The sequence below is a fragment of the Tenrec ecaudatus genome, chromosome 13, assembly GCF_050624435.1.
Source record: "Tenrec ecaudatus isolate mTenEca1 chromosome 13, mTenEca1.hap1, whole genome shotgun sequence".
Classification (NCBI taxonomy): Eukaryota; Metazoa; Chordata; class Mammalia; order Afrosoricida; family Tenrecidae; genus Tenrec; species Tenrec ecaudatus.
The window spans coordinates 97,708,396-97,732,634 of NC_134542.1; the positions used below are offsets into that span (position 1 = coordinate 97,708,396).

General features: G+C 39.2%; 1 protein-coding gene across 13 annotated transcripts in view; it reads left to right on the forward strand.

The window, feature by feature from the left end:
- Positions 1-24,239, forward strand: part of QTMAN (queuosine-tRNA mannosyltransferase) — a 459,649-nt gene that overhangs the window by 184,859 nt on the left and 250,551 nt on the right. The window lies entirely within an intron of this gene.

Below are 24,239 nucleotides of genomic sequence, written 5' to 3' on the forward strand. Positions count from 1 at the left end.
AGAGATGTTCGGATGACAGGTGGCCAGCAAGGAAAAGCTTCCCTTTACTGCTCACACTGTGTCTTGGGGAGGATTTGGTCTCTGAAGCTGTGACGGAAGCCCAAACCAAACTCAATGGCATCTAGTGCATTTTGACTCGAGTGCCCCTCCGAAGTCATGACGGGTAGCATGGAGCAGGGAGAAGGAATGGGGTGGAGGACAAAAGCTAGCATAGCTACTGAGTAGAAGAGAAGGAAGCATTTGAGTTTTTGGTGACTGGGTTATGTCACTAAATTTATCAGCCCTGGCTCTACCTTGTATGTAGACTGTACTTAGATAATACATGTTCACGTTACTTCTTCTGAAGAGGTATTTGTTACATGCATCTAAAACCATGTTTTCTTCTTCTGCAAATTAATTGGATTTAATTTTTGGACATTGAAAGCATATAAAAGCAGCACAATGTTGGGGACTTTGACACAGAGGAATTTACCAGTGAACCTAATTTAACCTTTAGTGATTATAAATAAATGACCAGTTTTATTCTGTCTAAACATTCCCCACTTCATTCCTACCCTAGGTTACACTGAAGCCAGTTCTGTTCTATTTTGATCTCTGCATCATTCATTATGTACTTTAAAAGAGCCAAGCTAACGTAAAATATAGGTGTAGTACCATGAACAACATTGATAAAAATCCGAAATCACTCCTTAATATTGTGAACTACTACTGACCCCACAGTGCTATGGTCCTGTGATAGAGAAAGGAGCAGAAAGTCCCCAGGGTCAAAGCCATGCTCATCCTGCAGGGCACACAGTGGTTTCGCAATAAGAGCTGCCCACGGCGCCTGCGTGGGATGCTTCTTACTGGAGAGATGATGCATTGAGGTTGACTTAGTGCCTCACTCAGTATTTTTTAATGCTTTGGATTCAAGTAGATTTTACTCCATCGTGCAGTTTGTGTTGCACATGATATGCATGATAACCCCTAGGGATGTGCAGAACACAGCTGTGTGGTTGTACCCAGCAGCTTCACCCGTGGATGGGCCCTGGGCCTCTGCGTTCATGTTTGAGTTTCCCTCAAGTGTAGCTAATGTGCAGCCTGTTTGAGAATAATCGTCTAACGTGTACTGTCTTGTGATCAGTACAAATAGTCATATCGTTTATACCTGCTCGGTACCAGTTCAAGACTCTAAATGTAAAAATAATTCTCTTAGTGTTGTTTCTCTGGACATTGCCTTGCCTTTCGTCTTGTTCTTTTTACGGGACGATTATAGTAGTAGGGACCATTCTGTCCACATAAGGGCTTATTGAAGAGGCTAAAGGGTCTTGCTTACTCACCAGATTGCAGCGTTGCCTTAGTAGTTTTCCTGATTTTAAAATAAGAACTCAGCAGGTGCTTTGCTTTTGCCCCCATAAATATTCCTTTTCCTCTTTTCATGATTGATGTATACTGAGACTATTTGAATAGAATGGTTATACTCTGGTCTAGAGGTGAGTACAGATCTGATACAGATTTATTTTAAACAGTATTGAGAACTTTCTATTATAAAACCTTCTGTTTTCTTTAATTTTGGTATATTCTTTCTGGATTATTATCCAAGCATCTAATACACTAATGCTTTATGTCTTTCTGAAAAATAAGTTTTACTAAATAATAGAGTTTTATAACTATCAGTCCCCATACTTGCTTTTCAAATCCTTCAATTCTACACACACACTAACCCTACACTTTACAAAATAGTTCAGCATGATGTGAATCATTTTTGGCATGTTATTATTATACATTAGTATGTTAACATTTATTTTAAATAAAACTGGCACGTTTGGAAGTCAAACAGTTTGGCTAAGATAGCAGTGTGTGGCTTAGTCCATTGAAAAGTATGATTTGTCGGTGTCATGAAAATTCAAGTTAAACAAACAAAAATAGGTATTGCTAGTCTTTGGGCTTTACTCAGATGGCCTCTTACTTTAAGTACTTTGAACATCTTTCTGATGTTCTTCGTTATCTCTTGCTGTACTGGTGTAACCATTGTAGAATAGAAAGACCTTTGACCCAAATCCTAGAATTTACTATGGAATAGGGTTCCTGCTGTTTTCTAGGCTTCCTCCATGGTCCCATCAGACACTGCAGTAAGCCTTGGCATAGCCATTGATTCTGGAACTAGAGGAAGGTGTCCGAAACTATATAGCCTAGTCTTTTCTTGTGAAAATGTGATGTTTTATCTTTTGTTTATAGATGAAGCAATAAAAGGTTTGAATGCCTTGACCAGAATCACCTAGCTACTTAATTATGGTTACAGCAATGTAATGTTAATCATTTGCCTCCTGGTAGAGAGTCATTTCTATGATAACTTCCCCTTTTCCTTATAAATAAGGTGTCCTTGGATAGTCATATCTGACATTTAGATTAAATGACATATTAACATAGTTAGAACTCTAGTGCTCTTCTGACCACACTGCTGCCATTTTAAAGTGCAGGGGATGGCGGTCTGGAGAGATTAACTGAATTGTCGAAAGTCAGAGGTGGACGATGACATTTCAGGTTCCTGAGTGACTTGTATCGAATTTTATAAAGTGAATCTAAGGTGACAAATTTCAATAGCACTAGAGGACATGGACAAAAATCAACAACAGGGTTGAAAATACATACTAAAAGAACTTAAAATAAGTTAAAGGAAAAAGGGGGGGAGGGTGATTTAATTAATCAATAATATTGTTACTTGCCACTGAAGGCAAAGGGAGAAAAATAGGCTCCAACTTCGAGACACTATGTTTGGTTTTGTTTTCTTTCCTGCCAGTGGGATTGTTAAGAAAGTCTTGGCTAGAATGGGAGAAAAATGTGGAACAAAACCCCAAATCATAACAAGAAAGAACAGGCTTAGGGATGGAATAGGGGCTGGTAGAAGCGACCACTTGAATATAACTGTCTGCCCTTGGCTGTGAGCTGTATGTCTTCTCTCTGTTGCCGTCCCTTTGATAAAGACAAGCCATTATGAACTCATAGGTTATGCTTTACCTTAAAGTAATCTAGCATCCTTTGTCCCACAGGCTTTTGACAAGGGATCTTCAGTAGCAAAACAAAACAATTCAGCCTGGCTTGTTCATGGCTGGACATGCAAATGGCTTTCCTTGGCTTGGAAACAACAGTGGTTGGTAATCCAACAATCTTTAACGTTGTCACTTTCCCACAGCCAACAGTCAGAATTTCTTAGCACCAAGGTTTAAAGTTTCAAGGTAGAGTGTCTGAGAACTTCAAAGGGGTGATTCTTAGCACCCGTGCCATTGTGCGAGCCCAGTAGGGGTTCAGTGGTGGAGTCTGCCTCTTCTGTGCCGAAGATACAGGTTCTGTGCTTAGTTGATTCACGCCAGTCAATCTCCAACTCATCGGTCAGTTATTGTGATGCTGAACAGGTCTCCCTGGTTTCCATATAGGCAAATATCAGCCAATTAAAACCTATCTATTACAATAATCTTATAGGGTCACCATGAGTCATGAAGCCAACTCAAAGGCAGCTAACATCTGTTTGTTCAAGAGAGTATCAATTATGTATGTCTTGGATAAATTATTAAAGGAGACAAGATGATTAAAATTTCCCGCTAAAAATATGAAGTATCAAAAATTTCCCACTGGTATGTTGGACAGAAAAGTTAGACAGCTTTGACATGATTTAATCCTACATTTTAAAGTGGTAGCCATGAATTGTTCTTAAAACAACCAATCAAGAATTTCACAAAGCCCCATGGGTAATCATGGAACATATGACTACAGATTTATGGTTTAGCTTTGCCAATTACAAGCATTTTGTTTGGGGACTTGCGTGACTTCTTTGAGCCTTAGTTTTCTAATTGCTTAAAATGGAAACAAGAGTACCTATCTTCCCAGTCTTGCTGTGAGCTGGGAATTAAATGAAATCATTTGTGTCATGACTGAAATGCAGTGCCTGGGACTCAAACTTGCTGCCATCCAGTTGATTCTGCGTATAGCGATCCCATGGGACAGGGTACAGTGGTCTCACCATGTTGCCAAAGTGATGGACGTTTACGCAGACGGACTGCCACATCTTTCTCCCGTGAAGGGGCTGGTGAGCTCAAACATTCGCAGCTGAGTGCTTAACCACTGTGTGGGCACAAAATGAAATCCACACCAGGGCCATGGCCACTGGACTGATTTGGACTCCTAGCAAGCCCGTGTAGGGTTCCCCGGCCCGTGTATCTGTACCAAAGCAGATGGCCACATCTGTCTTCTGAGGTGGAGATTGTGGCCTTGGCCCGACGACTTTGCGGTCAGCAGCCTGAAACCTAGCCTACAGTGCCACCAGAGCCCCTTTGGCACAGTGTTCATCGCTCATAAAGGGTGGAACTTCTTTATATTTGCATATCACTGTATATGTTTCTCTCATGAGATGTGCATCTGCTTTTCTGAAGGAGATGATGTGGTACCTGGAAAAGTGATAGCACCTCTCGACAGAACCACATTTTCGTGGTGATGGATCCAGTGTAGTGTGGCTGTTTGTGGGTCGGGATTCTCATTCCTGGGCCTTTTTAAACTTCGGATTTCCTCGTCTTCCTGTTTTAACATTTACCTCTAGGCATCCCTCAGAGAGATTGTGGGTTCAGTTCCAGAGAGCCGCAGTAAAGCGGATATCATTAAAAAAGTGAGTCACATGGAATGTCTTGGATTTCCAGTGCAGATCAAAGTTAGGTGTGCATTCTACTGTAGTCTTTTAAGTATGCAATAGCATGATGAGGAAGTTTGAAATAGTGTGACCCACAGACCCAAAATAAGCACATGCTGTTGGCACCAATAGACTTGCTGCACGTGACAAACTTTCAGTTTGTGTAAAACGCAGGGTCTTTGAAGTGCAGGACAGCAAAGTGCAAGAAAAGGAGCTATGTCTGTGTAGCTGTAAGGGGCAAAGGGCACCTGTGCTTCCGTGGAGTCCTGATGCTTTCAAACCTACATAGACATAAACTAACAGCTATTTACACAGCTTTGGGAGATCATTCAAAATGCTGAATATATAAAATTGAATGTTTCTTTTAATTATTTTAAGCTGCTGCATTTATGGTCTCTTTAGTCACATTTTCTTTACTTGGTGGTAAATTAGAAACATCTAAAATATAATCCTTTCCCAAAAGAAGGGGTGGGGGAAAAACCAACCCTTGCTATAGCCACTCTTTCAGTGCTTGATTCTATATTGCTCCTTTCCCTAAGGTTCAAGTCTTCCCGAGCATTCTAGCTCCTTACTTTTTTTTTTGAGGGACTAAATTTATTAGCATATGGCAGTGAGACTGTTGCTTTAGAAATCCTGAGCAACTAATGTAGGCCATTCCTAGATTATATATACTTTATTTTTCAAACTCACCAAAAGAAACCATTTCCAATAATTGTTCACACTTACAGAAAATCTTGTGGAAAAACTGGGTGTAAAAATACTCCACTCTCCTATCATACCCGAGCATTAAAAAAAGAAAGGTTGGCCCACTTACATACAGTATGTTGCATGTTTCACTTACCTCCACATACTTCCTTATATGTACAAAACTTGGGGCAGGTGTTATTAATAAAAAAAATAATAAAAAAAGCTCTTCTATTTTAAATAAGGATGCTATTCTGCCAGCTTTGAAGCTCACACATATTCTCTAACTTATCCCAGCTTTCACTCATCTGGTCTTTAAATGGTTCCTTTCATGTGGTCAGCCCACGAGCCGAACGCACTGCTGCTCAATCACGCCACTGTACGTCGCCTTCATGAGGGTGGTTTGCATGATTTGCATTTCCTGTACTGTTTGAGCTTCAGTGAGCTCTAAGTGCCACGTATGAAGAAACCACTGCCAAATAATGCAATGATTTTAGTCGAACCAGATGAGCCTGTGCTATAGTCAGGCTACCAAGTTGGGGAAGGGGGGTGGTGGTGTCAGGATATCCTGTTAAGAAGGATCCCACAAGATGTCCATACAGGCAAGATGTGAATTCCTTGAACCAATCTGGCCAAGTAATGTGATCAGGTTACTTTGGAGAAGATAAGGCAGGAGGGCTGAGATGATAACCATCTATTTGCTACTCTTAAAAATCCAGTCCATTAGATTTTACTATTATGTCATGCTGTCAGTTTAATTATTTATTGTGACAATAATAGATTTTGATGACATTAATTTTCCAACCATACAGAGTTAAGTTTACTCAAAATTAAATTAAATACATTGATTACATGTCCCCTTGTCCTCTAAGAGAATGCTCGTATTTTATTAAAAAAGAATCGATAAAAGCTGTCGGACAAGTAATACAGAGTGGTATAGCAGTGGGCCAATGAATAGCTGCTAAAGTGGGAAAGGAAATAAAAACACCCAAACCAAAACAAACGTCCTGTACCAGATACTAGTCTTCATGAAAAACACAGACAGATGGGAAGACAGACCTATATGATGCCACAAATAGATGAATGTCTTGTAAGGATTTCAAACAAATGCTGAAAGATGCAGTGAATTGTAAGAGTTGCGTTAAGTCTATCGTGCATATAAACACTGCATTCATTCTGTCCACCTGAAACCCAACCACTAAAATGTTCATGAAATAGTTTATCAATATTAGACAGAGAGAATGTGAACCGGAATGATACAGAACTGTAAAACAAGGAACCGTAAAAACTCCCAATCCTGTGGAGTCGATTTTAATGCATAGTGACCTTACAAGACAAAGTCGAACTGCCTCATAGTTTCCAAGGCTGTTCATCTGTCTGGAAGGTGACTGACTGCCGCATCTTCCTGTTGAGTGGCTGGTGGGCTTGACCAACCAGCTGAGCTCCTTAACTATGGAGACACCTTTTAATAATTAAAAATCAAATCAAACCCAGTGCCTTCGAGGGGATTCAGATGCATTGGTGACTCTACGTAGGTGTTCTTAGGCTGTGCATCTTTACGGGAGCAGGCTATCGGATTTTTCGCCTGTGGAGCAGATCGTGAGTTTGAACTGCCAACATACAGTTACCATCCAATGTTTAGCAGGCAGTGCCATGAGCACTCCTTCTTTATAACTATTTTAAAGAAATAACAAACCATAAAGCCAAACTCACTGCCACCCAGTCGATGCCAACCCATACGGCCCCTGTAGGACAGAGTAGAACTGCACCTGTGAGTGTCCAAGCCTGGGAGGAGAGGCCTCAGAGAAGGGCTGGTGGTTTTGGATTTCTCCCTTTGTGGCTGCGTGGCTCCGTGCAGAGCCACTACACCCGCAGGGCTCCTTTGTAGCTACAGTGCTGTTCAAATGAGTCTTCCTAGCCATCGTGCATTAGTCGTTACTGAAGAATGGCTCTTCTGCCCCTTTATTGACAACTTAAGAAGATGTCTTGTCTATTTCTCTATAATGTATGTTTTATGAAAACGTACCTGACAGAAGGCAGGAAGGGCCAGAACAGAAGGATGAATGGATGCAAGAACTTCATGGAGAAAGTCAAAGGTGCCGTTACATTAAGGAGGTTGCGCCCAGCCCTACAAATCGGTTCTGTGTAGATTGCTGAATGAATATAAAACAAGTTTGCTGTCTACTTTCACCCAAACGACAATAAAAAGTTCCCCAAAAAAGAAAAATGTGACTGACAACATTCTGTGGACTCCTCCCAGCAGTCTTAGTTTAGGGCCAGTTCGCTTGATTACATCCTCCCAGCTAATCAGTGTCTATCATGCATCCCCTACAGCAACTTAAAGATATTCCGGAGAGGAAGCTTCAAAGCCACAGGTACTTACTGGGGAAATTATTGTATAATCATCTATGCTAAGAAGAGGTAGACAATTTATGTGGATGATAATAGTATTCAGTACTACACCGACACTAAAATGCTCTGGCACGTTGCACACAGTCACATAAGAATGGGAACATTTTTAGTGATGGGAAACATATTTATTTTATACTTTCTTTTAAAATTTGAATTTTTAAACTGATCTAACTTACATATGTGACAAAATCCTTACCTAATACTCAATTTGGCACTATTGGGCTATTTACAGATTATCTGCCTCTGGAAATCTTGGACCAGGGAGCATCCCCCCCCCACCCCAAAGGAATGTGAGTGTGAAAGAAGGAAAATTTGCCCTACAGGTTCTTTCAAGGATTCAAGTTGATAAATTTAGCTAATATATTAGAGTACTTCCCTTTTGAAATATGTCAAAACTATTAAAAGGACATTGTTATTACTTGAGTAAGTTTGTTTTAACAACCTTAACCTATTATTAAAGGTTTTAGCTTTATGTAAATATATTTAAATATCTAGTGATAGTCCACAAACTCCTCTTTGTACATTCTTCTTGGTTACTTATTTCCTAAGAAACTATTTTTGAATGTAAAAATACGTTTTATATTTAGTTGCTTAATCCCAGGGGAGAAAGGACCACGTTTTGCATTAGTTGCTTTTAATTTATTAAACAATTCTTTAATGCACTCTGTGCATACATCATGAAAACCACCGGCACACATTTCTCTGCCCTCACAACATAAGCTGCACCCCTGTTGTAATCCAAGCAAATGTGTTTCTAGATATTCCAGCAGTACTAGTCTGTGATTAAATAAGAAACAGAAGCTGAAGCTAAGAGCCAAGCAGATAGATACCTATCGGTCTCCTTGAGTTTAATATGATTAAAACATGGCTCTCAAAAATGTTAAATACACTGTCATGTAAGAGAGGCAGTATATGATAAATATAGTTCGTGACAGGAAATCGTTCTTAAATCAGCATTACTAGTGAATCTGTTATGGAAATTTCCCTGTAATTTGGTTAAGGCTTTGCCATTTTTCACCTCCAGTGCATCTCTATACTTTTCTGCTTTAATGTTAAATCTATAATTTACTGTTGAATGAGAGTACTTTTCTTACTTTTAAATATCGTCCATCTTTATTGTTTCCACTAATCAAACATGTCATATATAATCTAGTTATTCATTTCAAGTAGGAAAACCAATATGTGGAGTAAAAGAGACTCTGGACTGGTCATTGGTCATTATTACCTAAGTCCAACAAACCTCATGGCAGCAACCAGCTGGCTCCTCACAAGTCAAGGTGTTGTTGTGAACATGGAGCTCATCAATTCAGTCGAGTCCCAGAGTATTGAGAACCATCTGAAGTTAAATACAGTAATATTTTGACATGAAAAATTGAGAATGTTGAATTTAACTTCATCAGAATTGCATCATTCTATGTTTCCTTTGAGGCAATGGGTAAAGCAGTAGTAGGTGTAATCATATCATTGAACGAGGAATATTCTTACTTTGCTATAGTTTAGAGGGCATTTACAAATACTTCAATAAGGCAAGAGGATTATTTGGCTGATTTACATTAATGAAACATTTGGCACAGATAAAAGATTTAGATGAACGTTTTTAACAATCACTCCCCCCCCCCATATGTTGGTTTCTATATAAAATGTCACCAATACGGAAAACTCACTATTACCCGAGTGCATATCTTTCCAACTGAAGGGTGAACACACATACCACAGTACCACACATACAGAAACAGAGAAGTGAGCGTCCAATGCACTTTTTTTGGCTTTCTTTAAGGGATTATGATTTAGATAAGGGCTGATTATCTGTGGTTTTAAGATGATCTTTCTTCTCTTTGTTCCATTGTATGTTTTCATCTTCACAGGAACAAATCCACTGAGCCATATTCCTAACTTTCTTCTTCTGTACCCCTACCATGGGAATACTTCAGTTCTTGCTGATGAGAATGAAAAAAGAAATTATTTTTCTCAGGAATCATAGTGGCACGATTTTGCAACAAAGGACTGTAAAATTACTTATTTCATTGTTCTTTGCTTTTCTCTTTAAATTATTCAAAAGGACTTAGAGGAAGCAAAGACTCCTCCACAGGAAAGTTAAGTCTGGAGTCCTTCTAATGAGTTTAATTCAGGAAGACACCCTGGGTGCAGGTTGCAGAAGTGCCACGGAGAGAGACCCCTCTCTATGGAAATCTAGCTCTTCCAAGCAATGGATGTGGGCAACTCAGTGGCTGCTGCTGACGTCTGTGTTCAAGGCTTACCTGTTTAGGAGACTTCCCTGATTGCTGACTCTGGTCTACTAGGTTTTTGGCTTTTCTCTAATCTGTCTGCATCAAGACTCACCTTTGAGGTAGGTCTAATGTGCCAGTCTCAATTCATGAAGATGTTCAGAACCAACCCTCAAATGTTCACAGAGTACAGGGATGACTCATATGCTGTGATGCATACAACTCTATAACAAACTCGTGTGTAATGTAAGTCAGGCAGTATCTTCAAAGATATTCTCATCAATGGTTTATTTATAGGCCCCAGGCAGAGAGCCCTGCAATAAGAACATACTAGACTTTTAAAACCCTTTCTTCTCCAGATGACTGCTTGGTTGACTCAATCCCATTGACTGAATTAAAATAGCATTTGATGTCTCTGATAGGGTTGTCTCCTCACTCAGTGGCTTTTGTTGTTCCCAAACTTTGTTTGGCTATTGTTTCATTGTCTTTTTAAAAATGAGACTTAGAACTGTTTGTCTGCCTTTAAAACAAACAACAATCAGCCTTTTAAAATGCGATCCATGTAAATTAACTCAGGAGTACTGACATCTTTATATGCTAACTCTTCCTATATAGGAATAAATAGCACAGGTTCAGCTTGTTTATTTCATCTCTGGAATTCCTGGCATAGTACTTTAGCATTTTCTTCTTCGTGATTTTGGGCTTTCCTGGGAACTGTATTTGTACGTGGGGACTTAAAACAATATCCATGGACAAATGGAGCTAAAAGGTAATGGAATTTTCCCAAGAACGTTTTGACACTCCTTCATATGCATAAGTTCTTGTTTATACAGTAAAACTGCTGTTAAGAGCGGAATCATGATGGAATTGCCTTGTTTTTAAAGTTTTCTAACTATGACTGGGTGCAGTTTTATCATGCCTTTTAATAGGAAGTACTTTCCCTGATAGGTTTCTGCATTACATAAGTTCTGGCTTTCTGGCTTTAGTGGACAATCTTTTTTCTTAAATGCTGGGTATCATTTTAAAAAGAGAGAGATTTACAGCAAACCCATGGAAGCCGGAGCCTGTAAAAAAATGGAAATCCATCAAAGAGGAAGAAGATATTTTGGTAAGACCCGGGTAAACAAAGCAGACTGTGTGCTCTTCTTGGGGACTGCTCGATTGTGTTGATTGTAAATAGTAATCTTATATTCTGTGATTTCTTAGAATTTTTCATTGATTGCCTTCAACGTTCTAATCTTTTTTAAAAAAATAATTTTACTGGGGGGAAATTATACAACTCTTATCACAATCCATACATACATCAATTGTGTCAAGCACATTTGTACCTTCGTTGCTTTCATGGTTCTCAAAATTTTTACTCTCCACTTAAGCCCTTGGTATCAGCTCCTCATTTTCCCCTCCCTCCCTGCACTCCCCTCCTTCATGAACCCTTCATAATTTATAAATTATCTTGTCATGTCTTACGCTGTCCGAGGTCTCCGTTTGCCCACGGCGTTCTAATCGTACGTGTAAAAACTTATGGCTGTTTATGTCTTTGGTTTTCTTCTCTTGTCTAAGCTGTTACAGTACCTGTAGTTCAAGGTTAAATAACAGTGGGGATAACAAGTGTTTTTATCTTGTCCCTGCCTTCAGCCGTTCTCTTTAAGTATGTGGTTGGCTTTTGAACTCCGCTGCAGTTATTTTATTGTAGTAAAAAAAAAAAATCATCTATTTCTTTTTTAAGAACAGTAAAATTGTATTGAATTTAAAATAAATATTATTAAATTTGGTTGAGTGCTTTCTCACGCTCATACGAAATTTTTCTCTTTGGAGCTATTACAAGTATAAACTACCTTAATCAATTTTCTAATATTGACCAGTACCTGCATTTGTGGGGAAAAAGGTCACCAGCCATGATGTTTTACTTTCCTGCTGGATTCTGCTTGCTGATACTTAAGGTTTTGATATCCATAAGTGATATTGGCCTGTCATATATGGTTTTCATTACATTGACTTAATTAAAATGATTAGGAAGTTCCCTCCACTTTCCCATTGCCATAGCCTAATTTAAATAGAAATGGATTTATAGGCTCTTTAACGTTTGATAGACTTGTCCTGTGTAAACACCTGTGAACTTTGTGCACCTGTGCGTGTGGTAGAAGGAGCCTGGTTGGCACAGCGATTAAGAACTCACTTGCTAACCAAAAGGTCGTAGATAGCACCAGCCACTCTGTGTCAGAAATATCTCAGTAGAAAAGAAAAAGTCAGATAGTTTGGTGTTTTTCCCTGGGTCAGCAAGTCTAGCTTCCCCAATTAAATGCCCAGAGGCACCCTACTCTGCAAGACAGCCCCCTATACCAAACCATTCATCTTAACTTGCTTGGGGTTGGGAAGTACAGATCACTCGGTTCCATACTCAGCCCCCTATTCTGCTGCTGCTCCTCTGATGGAGTAGCTGTCATCTGGATCCAGAATGTTGACGGTGCAGGAATCTCGGGTCTGGAGGATGCACACAACTGCTGGATCTTGCAGTTAATGAGATCATCGCTCCTCCTGTGTCTCTGAAGGTTTGTTTTCTATGTTGCAGGATGCCACTGCAGGGAAAGCCTGCTCACAATTACTCACAGGTGAATCCGATCAGGATCTACCCCATCTTATCAGACCCATGCAGGGAAAGGTCATTTGGTGGGAGTTGGTGATGTTGAATAGAAAAGCCACATTAAATAATTCACTGTCCTTGCAACTCTACCTCCCAAATTCATTTTACTCATCCTCTCCCAGTTTTATTATATCCATGTGATCCACGCAATTTACTTTTTCTACTGTATTCTGTTGCCCTAAGTCCCACAACTATTTTAGTGTTAGTACAGTGGATAGATATCATTATTGGAAAAATTCGGTTTCTAACAAACCTGATGTAACGGGAACTTAGATTTACTTTTGTATGCAAATCAAATAAAAAATGGACCAAGAATATGAAACAATAGTGTCTAGATATGATATATAAGTAATAAAGTATAGTGATCTCTTTGAGAACTGCACACTTACTGCCTTGAGAGCATTTCTAGGCCTTGGTGTAAGGAGGAGGTATATACGGGGCCTGAGAGATCTTTTGTGTTGAGGAATGAAGACAAGAGACTGGAGAGACACAGGGCAGAATATTGCTGTGTAAAAAGCTACACAGAGAATTCAGAAATCTGCAGAGGTTTCTACCTAAATATTCAGCCATGCACAGATCAGCAAATATGTGGAGGAAATCCATCAGCCAGCTGTGGTGAAGTGAATTCTTTGATATAGCTGGTCTAGCTATAGTCTTTCTTACTGTGATCAAATGATTGCGTGGAAACATGCAAATAAGGCATATGGAACTCCAACACAGGCATTGGTCACTTTGTTATTACTTTGGGTCTAACTTGAACCATCTACGAAGTAGGAGCAGGGAATTTCCCTGCCAGCAAGAAAGAAGAGGCAGGAGTAGAGCAGGTCCTTTGACCCCAACACTGAGCACTGAACATCCTAGATCCAGGAAACGGAACTGTGACCCCAGAGGAGCAGCAGAGAACTGGTCGAGGAGTGGCAGCAGCAGAACCAAGAGCCAGAACTTGAGACAGTGTGGTGGACATCCTGCCCCATGCAGTGAACAGAGCATAAGCCTTAGGCCAGGAGGCTCACTGGCAGTGTGGGGTGTCTCCAGACACTTAATTGGGGGAGCTGGTTATGTGGACCCACAGGGCTTGAGCTGTGTGCCTCTTGACTGAGGCTTTTGGGTGCATGGAGTGCCATGTGAACATTTATCAGTAGAACTAAATGAGTTTCTTAACATTGCCTGAGTAGGACAGAGGCCAAGGAGATGCATGGCTGAGAAGCTGAGGACCGAGAAAGAGGCATGCCTGCAGGCATGGCAGAGACTACAGTCTTAACTGGAAGAGTTGGATCCTGAACATATCTGATCCTGAACTGTAATTTGTTAACTTCCTAATAAACCCATAATGGTGACTATGTTCTGTGAGTCCTGTGTGATCACTGCAATGAATTAACGTAGCAGAGAAATAGAGAGTGCTGTGGGCAATTATAAGATCCACCTCATTTTGGGCTAGTCTCCAGGAGGTCACTGTGATCTATTTTATCCAATATGGTAGACACTCTTGTTTCATAGAACCATCTTGATATTAAAATATTAGTGTCAGATTGGTAAAGAAAGTTGGAAAGTGGAGGCATGTGTGATTTCAGCCTAATCGGGATCTGCCTTTGGCTGATGTTGAGTTTGATGCTCCTTGACCCCTATGAAGTCAGAGGAGAACCAGGTGCCTCTCCATACCATTCTTACACTTAGGGACAGAACTGTGTGTGCAACTTCAAAGAAACAGTGTCTGTTGCTCACAAAAGGGCAGAAATAGTTTGTCTGCTGTGGGTCTCTTACTTCCAGTCTGATTGGGAAAAAAAATGATGATTCAGTCTGGGCTGTGGTCTCAACAAAGGTACAGTTGAGGAAAGAGCCATTTATTTCTCAGCTTACATTGATACACTGGGGTTCATTCTGTGAGGGCGGCTTGACTGGAGAAATCAGCTTTCTGCTTGCTTTCATCCAGACACCTACAATTCCTGGCCAAATATACCTTCACAGCATGGCAATTGCTTCCTCCAAGTTAGCAGTGCTTGCTAGACAGCCTTACAGATGTAAGTAATGTAATTGCATGCATTCTGTAACCCTTTCTGTATTCTATTGTTCAGAAGCAAGTTGTTGGTCTTGCCTGCATTTAAAAAGCATGGACACTAGGAATGAAGCTAAGGGTACCAATTTAAAGTATATCCACCATACCTTGATGAAGAGAATGTCATAAAAGCAGTCAGAGATGGGGTGGAGAAGATACCCTACCTAGAATTCTATACCCAAAAGAACTATCACTCAAAAGCAAGGGTAAAATAAAGGTTCTCTTATGTGAGATAGAGGGAAGAAAGAATTGAGAAGAGAAGAAATGTAATTTTATTTTATATTTTATTGTGAATAAAATATTAAGACGACTTAAGGTTTAATAAGAAATTATGTAATTTATTGTAGCATGCTTTCCAAAGATTCTAAGTAGCATGTTACCACCCCCCCCCCCACCAATTTTTTTTCTATTATGGGTCTCAACTTCAGTCTACTTGTCTGTGAGTGGACAAAAAACCAAAACACCTGTCCTTTACATCTCATAAGGCATTTGTAATACTGAATTTTACATTATTTGTATAAAAATACCTTGAAGACTGAGGACGCATTGATTCTAAGATTTTTTTTGAGTCATCATGCTGATTTTAACTTGGCATGAAAATATCTTTATCTCTGCTTTTTAAAATGCCCACTAAAATTGAGATAACATCTTGAAGTGCATGCTTGTATTTTAGAGAACTGCAAACGTTCTGTGTTTGCAATCTAGATGGCTTCAGTCTAGTGTCCCTGCTCCATAAATTATTTGGTCTTCTATTTTATTAATTTTAGTCCAGGATCAATTTGGTGCCACCTTTTTCATGGGGAATTCCAATATTGCTCCTAGTGGTTTGAGTGGCTAAGGTTTCTGCTATCTTGGGACATAATTTACAGGAAACATTTCACTAAAAAATATTTGCCCCAATATTGAATTGCCTGGCTATGTTTAATTGACTGCCTATCAATCCACTAGGAAGTTATTGATTTCTCCTTTACAAAAAAAATCACTTCAGTTTTTGCATAATTAATATGTAAAGATTTTCATTTCCAATAATCAGAGTTTGGGAAGCATTATTTTGACACCGGTAGAATCAAGAAGGTTAGAGCTTTTTAAATGCTAGAAAGTCTTTTGATAATGCCGTTAAAGTGAAAGGGTCCAGCATTAGACACAAAATATGTGTGACGAGTCCAGATTTCCGAATATAATATAGAATAAACGGTTCAGAGGTAGTCAAGATAAGTGGGGATTCCCAGCAGGAGAAGTCATCTCGGTTCACGGAGGCAGTGGAACCTGACTCACATGTGAAGGTGAGGTCGTACTGGAATGGGCACAGAGGAGCAGTGAAATATAATATTTAAGCTTACACTTACATAGCATTTGCTATTTGCTAGATACTGCTCTAAGCGCTTCCCGTTTAATCTTCATAACAGCTCAATGAAGTAGTTTCTATGATTATTACCTTCACTTCATCCATAAGGACACTGAGCATAAATTTGGTAGGAAACATCCTCAGGATGTCACAGCTAAGAAATAGGATTGTTTTGATCTGCCATTTGAACTCAGGCCTCTGGACTCCAGAGCATGTGTTCTTAGCCATGTGCTATTCGGCCTCTAATGAATGTGGTATGTTCCCTGGACCTGTTGTTAGGAGAGACCGGTCCTGGGAAAGGACATCGTGCTTGGTAAAGCAGAGGAAGGCCCTCGACTAGACGGATTGACGCAGGGGCTGCGACAGGGGCCTGGACATAGGAACAACTGAGCGTGGTGCAGGACCAGGGCGTGTTTTGCTCTGTTGTACATGCAGTGGCTGAGTCAGAACCGACGTCACGGCCCCTGACATTTCGTGAGGACAAATACTTAAGGAGAAAGTTTGAGAAGTATTTACAAAATGAAATGGTCAGGATTCATTTAACACGTCATTTATGGAGATTTAGAGAATGTGACGTAGAGGAGGGGCATGACTTCTAGCCCTCTGGCTTGGTGGACAGATGTACCTTCAGTTGCGGTGGCAAATATAGCGGAAGAAGGTGTTTGCTAAATCGAGCATGAGTTCTGTTTTGGGCATTTTGAATTTCAGGTGACACCAGGGTTTCCCAGTGAAGCTTACCTACAGACAGTTGAAAATCTCAGTCTCAAGCCTGGGGACAAGTCCGTGTTTGAGTAAGTTGCACCTTTAGAACAGGGGTGTCAAATTGGCAGCCCACGGGCCACATGCGGCCCCCGAGGTAATTTTTTGTGGCCTGAGATGCTCTGAAATAAAATGAAAATAGAAAAAGTGGTTATGAAGAAAATAGCACTTAGGGGAGATAGAGGCAATACTGTACGCAAAACTCCCTCGTTAACCCTTTCACTACTGAAGACGAGTCTACATGTACGTGTGTAAACGCGCTGACTCAATTCCGACCAGGACGATTGGAAGCGATGTGTCTGCCACTCTCAGTGTCATGTCATGTAAACAGATCCCAATAGTGAAAAGGTTAAAAAGAACCCTCTGGGTTGTACTGTTACGAATCATACCTAGCGGCAGCGCTAGTTCACATGTTTAGAGGGAAGCCATTACGATTGTGCATCATGTTTGTCAGCTGTCCAACATTTTGTGTTTTGTATGAGTTACTCTGATATATTTTCCGGTCATAATGTAAGAGGTAAGTGAAAACTAGTAGGAGTAAAGCGCTGGCAAGTTTTAGATAAAACAAGAATTATTTTTGTTTTATAAGTAAAATAAAAGTTTAAATAAAAGCAAATATATAATCATCTTATCCATATTCCTGAATCCTCACTTCAAAATATAAATTTAACAAAATGTGTAATGTGATGTGGCCCACGTGAATCTTGCCTGTTACACCAAATGGCCCGCGTTTTCATTGAGTGTGACCCCCTGCTCTATAATATCATCATGATATTCATGATTTTTTAAAACATTTTATTAGGGGCTCATACAACTCTTATCACAATCCATACATACATCAATTGTGTAAAGCACATCTGTACATTCATTGACCTCATCATTTTCAAAATATTTTCTCTCCTCTTAAGCCCTTGGCATCAGCTCCTTATTTTATTTCCCTTCCTCCCTGCTACCCCCTCCCTCACGAGCCCTTGATAATTTATAAATTATTATTTTGTCATATCTTGCCCTGTCCAATGTCTACCTTCACCCCCTTTTCTGTTGCCCATCCCCCAGGGAGGAGGTCACATGAAGATCCTTGTAATCGGTTCCACATACTGAGCAAACTTGTCCCGAAGATTCATATGTATAAAGAACTGTCTTTGCTGAAATCACTTAACTTTGAACTGGTTTGAAAAGCAAAACACCACAACAGCAGCAAACTGACCTTGGAACCTAATCAGAGTGTTTTCAAAACATGAAAAAGAAAAAAAATGTCTTAAAGCCAAAGATCTTCATCCTAAACCCCAAGTGCAATGTATAGACTACTTAATGTAAAGTTCTTATAATAGGGTGGATAGTGTATAGCACATGCAATCAATGGAAGAAATTTCAAAGGCAATCCATACACTGAATCAAAAGAAGGCCTCCTCCCTCCACCACCCTCCTTTCCCAGCTCAAACGTGAGATCTAGGGAGAAAGATTATGCCCAGATGAGTTTCACATTGCCAGGCAATCAAAATACTCACCAAATTGGATCATCTCATACTGTGCTTGGAAGGAAGACATACAAAATGCCCTCTTTAGTAGATTCTAGGAAGTGTAGAACTTCGTGTCCGCGGTGGCTCTGGAAAACGGTTATCACTGAAAAGATCAGGAAGAATTCGGTCTAATGCTGTTCCGTATAATCTGTGTAGTGAGGTTCTCCAGCAGAGAACTAACGATAATTTTGCTAAGGAACAATTTTTCTGATAAAATGAAAGCATGAGTAGAAGCTGTAGACTGCCGAATGATTGAGATTTATCAATTTATTGGAATGTAATCAAAAAACGAAATTGATCAATAGAATTGATCACTCCCTACACTTATGTTGTGCCCAGAAGATGCCAAGCACTGCTGGTCTTAGCACTTTACGTATTTCATGCCACTCTGAAAAAAAAGTTCATGTTCTTAGTGAGAGTCCTAATTTCAGTGGTCATATATGCATTGTGGATTTTGCAAAATCTGGACATGGTTTGATTTTCATCCTTTAGACACATGTAATCTTTGTGGAACACATTCCCAGATAATTAACGTTGCAACACATTACAACAGTTTGTTTGGGATGTATTAGCACTTATTCACTATATATTTAAAAATAAAGGGAATGAAAAAGAGCAAGTTTAGAATGATGTATTTAGATTAACTGTGCCTTATAGTGAAGGACAAATTAAGAGTAGGGATTACTAACTTTAGCAGATTTTATGAGGATTTAAATTTTAATAGCATTATGTATATATTCTTTGATATTTACAACCAAATATAAATGGGTATTTTTTTAATCAAATGATTCAAAAGGTACTGGGGATGATTACTAGTAAGATTGTTGCTAACGCTTTTTATTTTTATAATTATGAAAGGAAGCTGTAGCCTCATGATCACATCTTTGGAAATGCAAATGAGAATAGATAAAGCAGCAGGCTTTTGTTACAAGCTAATAGTCTTACTTTTTACCCTCCGTTATAGTCATACTGATGTACTTTGTTTTAATCATTATATACTTAAGCAATTTCTATTTTATTATATAATGGTACTTAAAATTTTATTTGCCTCTTAATATTAAACAAAAATTTGGTAAAAGTAAACATTTTTTGGCAAAAAAATAGTAATTTATTAGATAGATCCACATGTTGATATCTTGGTTTGTTTTGTAGTCTGCACTGTGTCCGCTCAGATACAGTTTTGTATCGTTCTGTGTCTTCACGTTCATCTTGTTTTCTTGCCTCGGCTCCTCTCAGCTGGACACAGGCAGGCCCACTGATGCCCCCTACCTGCAGGCTCCATTTTATACTTTACCTGAGTCATTTTTACCTGTATCAGCTGGTATATCTCGAGCCTTCAGTGCATGGAATAATGTGACTTGGAATTAGTTTTATTCTTCCCAGACCTGAGGTTCATTCACCCGGTTGTTTGGGCTGCTGCGTGCTCTCATTTGATCCCCTCCCATTAACCCCGAAAATCCCTTGTTGCCCCGTGCCGTGAGATTAGACGAGGGCCCTCACTGCACTGCTTCTCCCCTCCGCCGTCCTCATGCTTCCGTCACCCGTTGGAGCTGATTTGGCCAGGTAATTTTTATTGTGGGACTTTTTAATCTCTTAGTTCCTGTCAAATTTAGTTCCCTGCATATTCCCAAGTAAGTGTGGGTTCTGATACCTGTATTAATAGTTTTCAGTGTCAGTTTCTGAGTTTGTAGTGAGACTTTCCTTGGAATTTTTTATTCTTCTGCCTTATCCGTTGCGTTTAACCCTCGGCACGTGCCCTGTAGACCCATTTTCTTGACTGACTCGCGCCCTTCCCGGATGCCTGTGCTGTGAGTGGTGGCATTATCCCTCTGGGCCAGATCTCCGTTGGCCTCTCCTTCCCTTCCTTTCTGGCCTTTTTCCTAGAGGACGTGTTTCTTCTCAAGAAAAATTATTGTATAGTGTCAAGAGACAAAATTAACAATATTTAATGCATGTCGGTGTTACCTCCTTTTAAATTTTCATTACCGACTTTTGTTCACTCTACTCGGGTTCCTTTTATAAGTGAACTGTTTCTTACTGGTAGTAAAAGGAGCAGCTATGTCTGTCATGGAGGCTTGGGATACAAGGCATTTTTGCATCTAGATTTAATATGATGGTAACACAAGAAATAGAAGAGCCCATCAATACAGACTAAGTTAAAATTGGAGTAGCATAAATAGAATCTATAGTAAGCTGCCTTTGTGTTGGTTCATTTTTTGTACATATTGATGCATTTTCATAGCTGGTTCCTTGAATAAATTATCCAAAATCAGCCCGTGATTTTCTTAATATATTACTAAATGTTTGTGCAAAGGTATTGCCGTAATAAATCCTTATAATGATTACTGATTTTATTACTTCGTTGAGCTTATTTTTGTGTTTTCATAATGATTCCTCTTTTCTCTGTCCAATAGGATTGAAATTTTCATTTATAATCTCTATAAAAATGATAAGGCTGCCATCAACAAGGCCTGATAATTCTGTTCTCTTTTAAGCTCTAGAAACATTGAGATCCTTTCTTCCTTTGTTAGACACCTGACAGGTCATAAGAGTCATATTATTAGCACTCAAAACTCCTGTTCTCTAAAAGAGGAAATGATGGGCATTCACGCTCTAGCTGCAGTCTCCCGCCATTCAGCCTTTTCTCATCATTTCTATGTGGAGCTGTGAGCCATGTCCAGGTTTGCAAGATGTCACCAAAGAGCAGTGTCTGAGGTGGTACTGGAGAAAGACAGCAACAGACAGTGGACTCAACGTAGTCCTGCCATTCCCGTGGCACGCAGTCGTGAGGTGCACAGGACTTGATCAAATGGGTAATAACTGTAGGCAGTTGGCAATAATGAAATCTACAAAAGGTATAATAAAGCTGCCCAGAGAATCTGGTCAATAAGCCATGATTGATTTCATTTGAATGTCTGAAGGCCAAGTGTTACCTGTGAGTCTTCCATACCATACTTAAAACCCAATCAAATTGGGAAAATAAATAAATAAAAACCTCAAACCAGTTGCTATAAAAACCAGTCCCCACTTGTTGCGGCCACAGGAATGTCATAGTAGATCTGAGCTCTATAGAATTTTCAGTTGCTGATTGATTGTAAGCACGCGCGCGCGCGCGTGTGTGTGTGTATGTGTGTGTGTAAATTAGATCGATGGGTCTTCTAAGTAAATTTGAACTACCAACCTTTTGGTTAGCAGCCAAGTGCGTTAACCGTTTCTAACTAGCCAGGGTCTTCACGTCATACTCGGAGATCACAAAGTACATGATGCTAATGACTGACTGAGTGGTTGGGGGCATTTTTTCCTATGATGTGAATTGCACTGTGCAGTCTTATTGCACAGCTACCTACTTAAAAACAATGGCTGTCACAGCGAAGGCGAAGAAGGTCAAGTTAGCTGAAGTTCCAGACCCTTCTATTTATGCTATACTCAAGATTGTTGTTTTTTAAATGTATTTACTTTTCATGGTTTTATTTTAGAACTCATTTGAGAAAAGCAGCTACTTAAAAAATATTTTTTGATTGTTATTGTATTTATTCAGTTAAGATAGATATATACCATATATGTGTATTATCTCTGCTGTGGTTGCTGAGATTATAGGAGTTTATTGAGAACCTGTTTAGTGTCAGGCTCTGTAATGCTTTATTAGACATCTTCATCATGTACTGGGCTCCTGAAAAATTGCTGCTCTGTAATCTTAGGTTTCCTCACAGTTTCTTGCTATATTTGCCTGATGATTTTATCTATAAATTCAAAATTACTTCTGTACTACATGTTCCAAAATCTGTGTCTCAAGTCTGACTTTGTCACTCAAGAGCTGTGTGAATTTAGAGAAGTCATTCTTTCTGAGCCAAAGTTTCCTTATTTGTACAATTGATGTCATTATCTTCCCACCCTATAAGGATAAAAAGAGATCGTGAAGGTGCAGGCTTGTACATTATACATGCATAACGAATAGGATTACTATTATTGCTGTAACAATACTACTTTAGGACCATATTTATAGCCTACACGTTTAGCTCTTCTTTCTTTCTTTCTAAAACCATTTCGTTGGCATACAATTCACAAACCATACAATTCAGTAGTTCAATCATTTTAAGAAGAGTTGTATAATCATAACCTCAATCAATTTTACAACATTCCTTGTTCTTGTACTTGTCATTATTAGCTCCCCATTTTCGTCAGCCTTCCCTGCCATACTTCCAAGGGACCGTTAATCCAGTTACTCTCTCTATAAATTTACCTGTCTAGAATTTCATGTACAGGAAAACAGTAAAACAAAAAACACCCTTCAATAAAATTTTTTTTAAATCCAAAAAACAAACAAAAACTCCAACAGCAATAATAAAATAAAACATAAAAACCTCAATTGGAAAGAAAGGAGAAAATATTAAAAACTAGAACAAATTTAAAATGGATAAAAAATGTGATCAAATGACAGCTAAGGTGTGAATGTTAACCTAACTGCATCTGCAGTAATCCACTTTCCAACGCACTCCGCATGAGAGCCAGGCTGTTCACACCCCTGCTCTGTGGTCAGAGCGGACTCACCAGAGGCTTCATCTACATGTGTAGCCTCGTCACGTTTTTAATCTTTTTAAAAACAGAATCAACTTCAGCATGGGTCAAAAGAGAGATCAAATGATAAGGCATTCCATTTGAACTTAACTACTTCTGCCGTAGACATTCCAATACTCTGTCTGATAATTTAGCTTTTCGTTTGACAACTTGTCCATGAGCCTCTGATGCTTTGGTCACACTCTTTCTTCTCCAAAGAAGATTTGACCGTTTTCACATGTAGATCTTTCCACTGACTCCTGTGTATGGTGGAGATGTCTTTCCTATTTGTCTTCATTTGTGGAACTGCTACTGATTCTACAAGACCCATTGAACATGTCACCTCTGTGGAAGTATTTGCCATTCCCCCTACTCCCCCCCGACAAAAGTGATTATGAATCATCTCTTCTGGACACACATTCTCATTGTTTTTATTTTGTCTCAGCTATGTCGTGGTTGTAGAATGCCTAAGTAATTGCATAAAATATGATCACCACTGTTTAAGCCTCACTTGTTCCTTGTGTACCTGTGCCTTTCTAAGAGCGAACCATATTTTGAATCAGCTTCAACCCTGATGATCAAGCAGTGGCTGGTGACAGTAATTTAATTTCCTATATTTTTCCTGCTATGTTACACACTCACAAAGAAAAACTGGCTTCTTATCAGCTTTCATCTACCTATTGAAATTAAGAGGAAGTAGAGGAAGTATTTTATCACTACTTTTTTTTTCATTGATAAGGTACAGGAATGTGTACTGAGAGAAATCTTCCAGGGACTACTGGTTTATATTGATGTTAAGGTGTAGTTGAATGAAAGCGTCTTCTAACCAGTAACTAAATTATTGTAGAAAAGTGTACTTACTTATTTTGGTAAGGCGTCTTGCCCTGTTCTCATTGATGATTATTGTTTAGATGGGAATTTCCTTTTGCTTGGGTTTTGTGTGTCTTTATTTTGAGGTATAAAGTTTTACCTCATATCCGTTCTGTATTATTACCAATCAGCCACTCTTTTGCTACTTTAATGTTGTCAACCATTTACTGTGTAGTATTTTTTTAAATGGCAGAAAATAAAATGCAAAAGCCCCACCCTGTAGTAATGTAATTTTATGGGTAAGATTTCACATTCACAGAAGTCCAGAAATTCAAAGTTATAGTTCCCAGAAGAATCCTAATTCAGTCACATTGCATAAACTGATATTAAGTCTGAAATGTATCATCATTACAGTAATGCAAAATACTCGTGTATGCATGAGGACACAGTTATGGTTGCTGAGGGAACTATAATTTTGGATTTTCTGACTTTTTTTGCACATACAATTTCAACGATAATGTTAAGTTAATGCCGTTTTTTTCATCGACTCTGAAATAATACATAAATTGCCATGTTTAT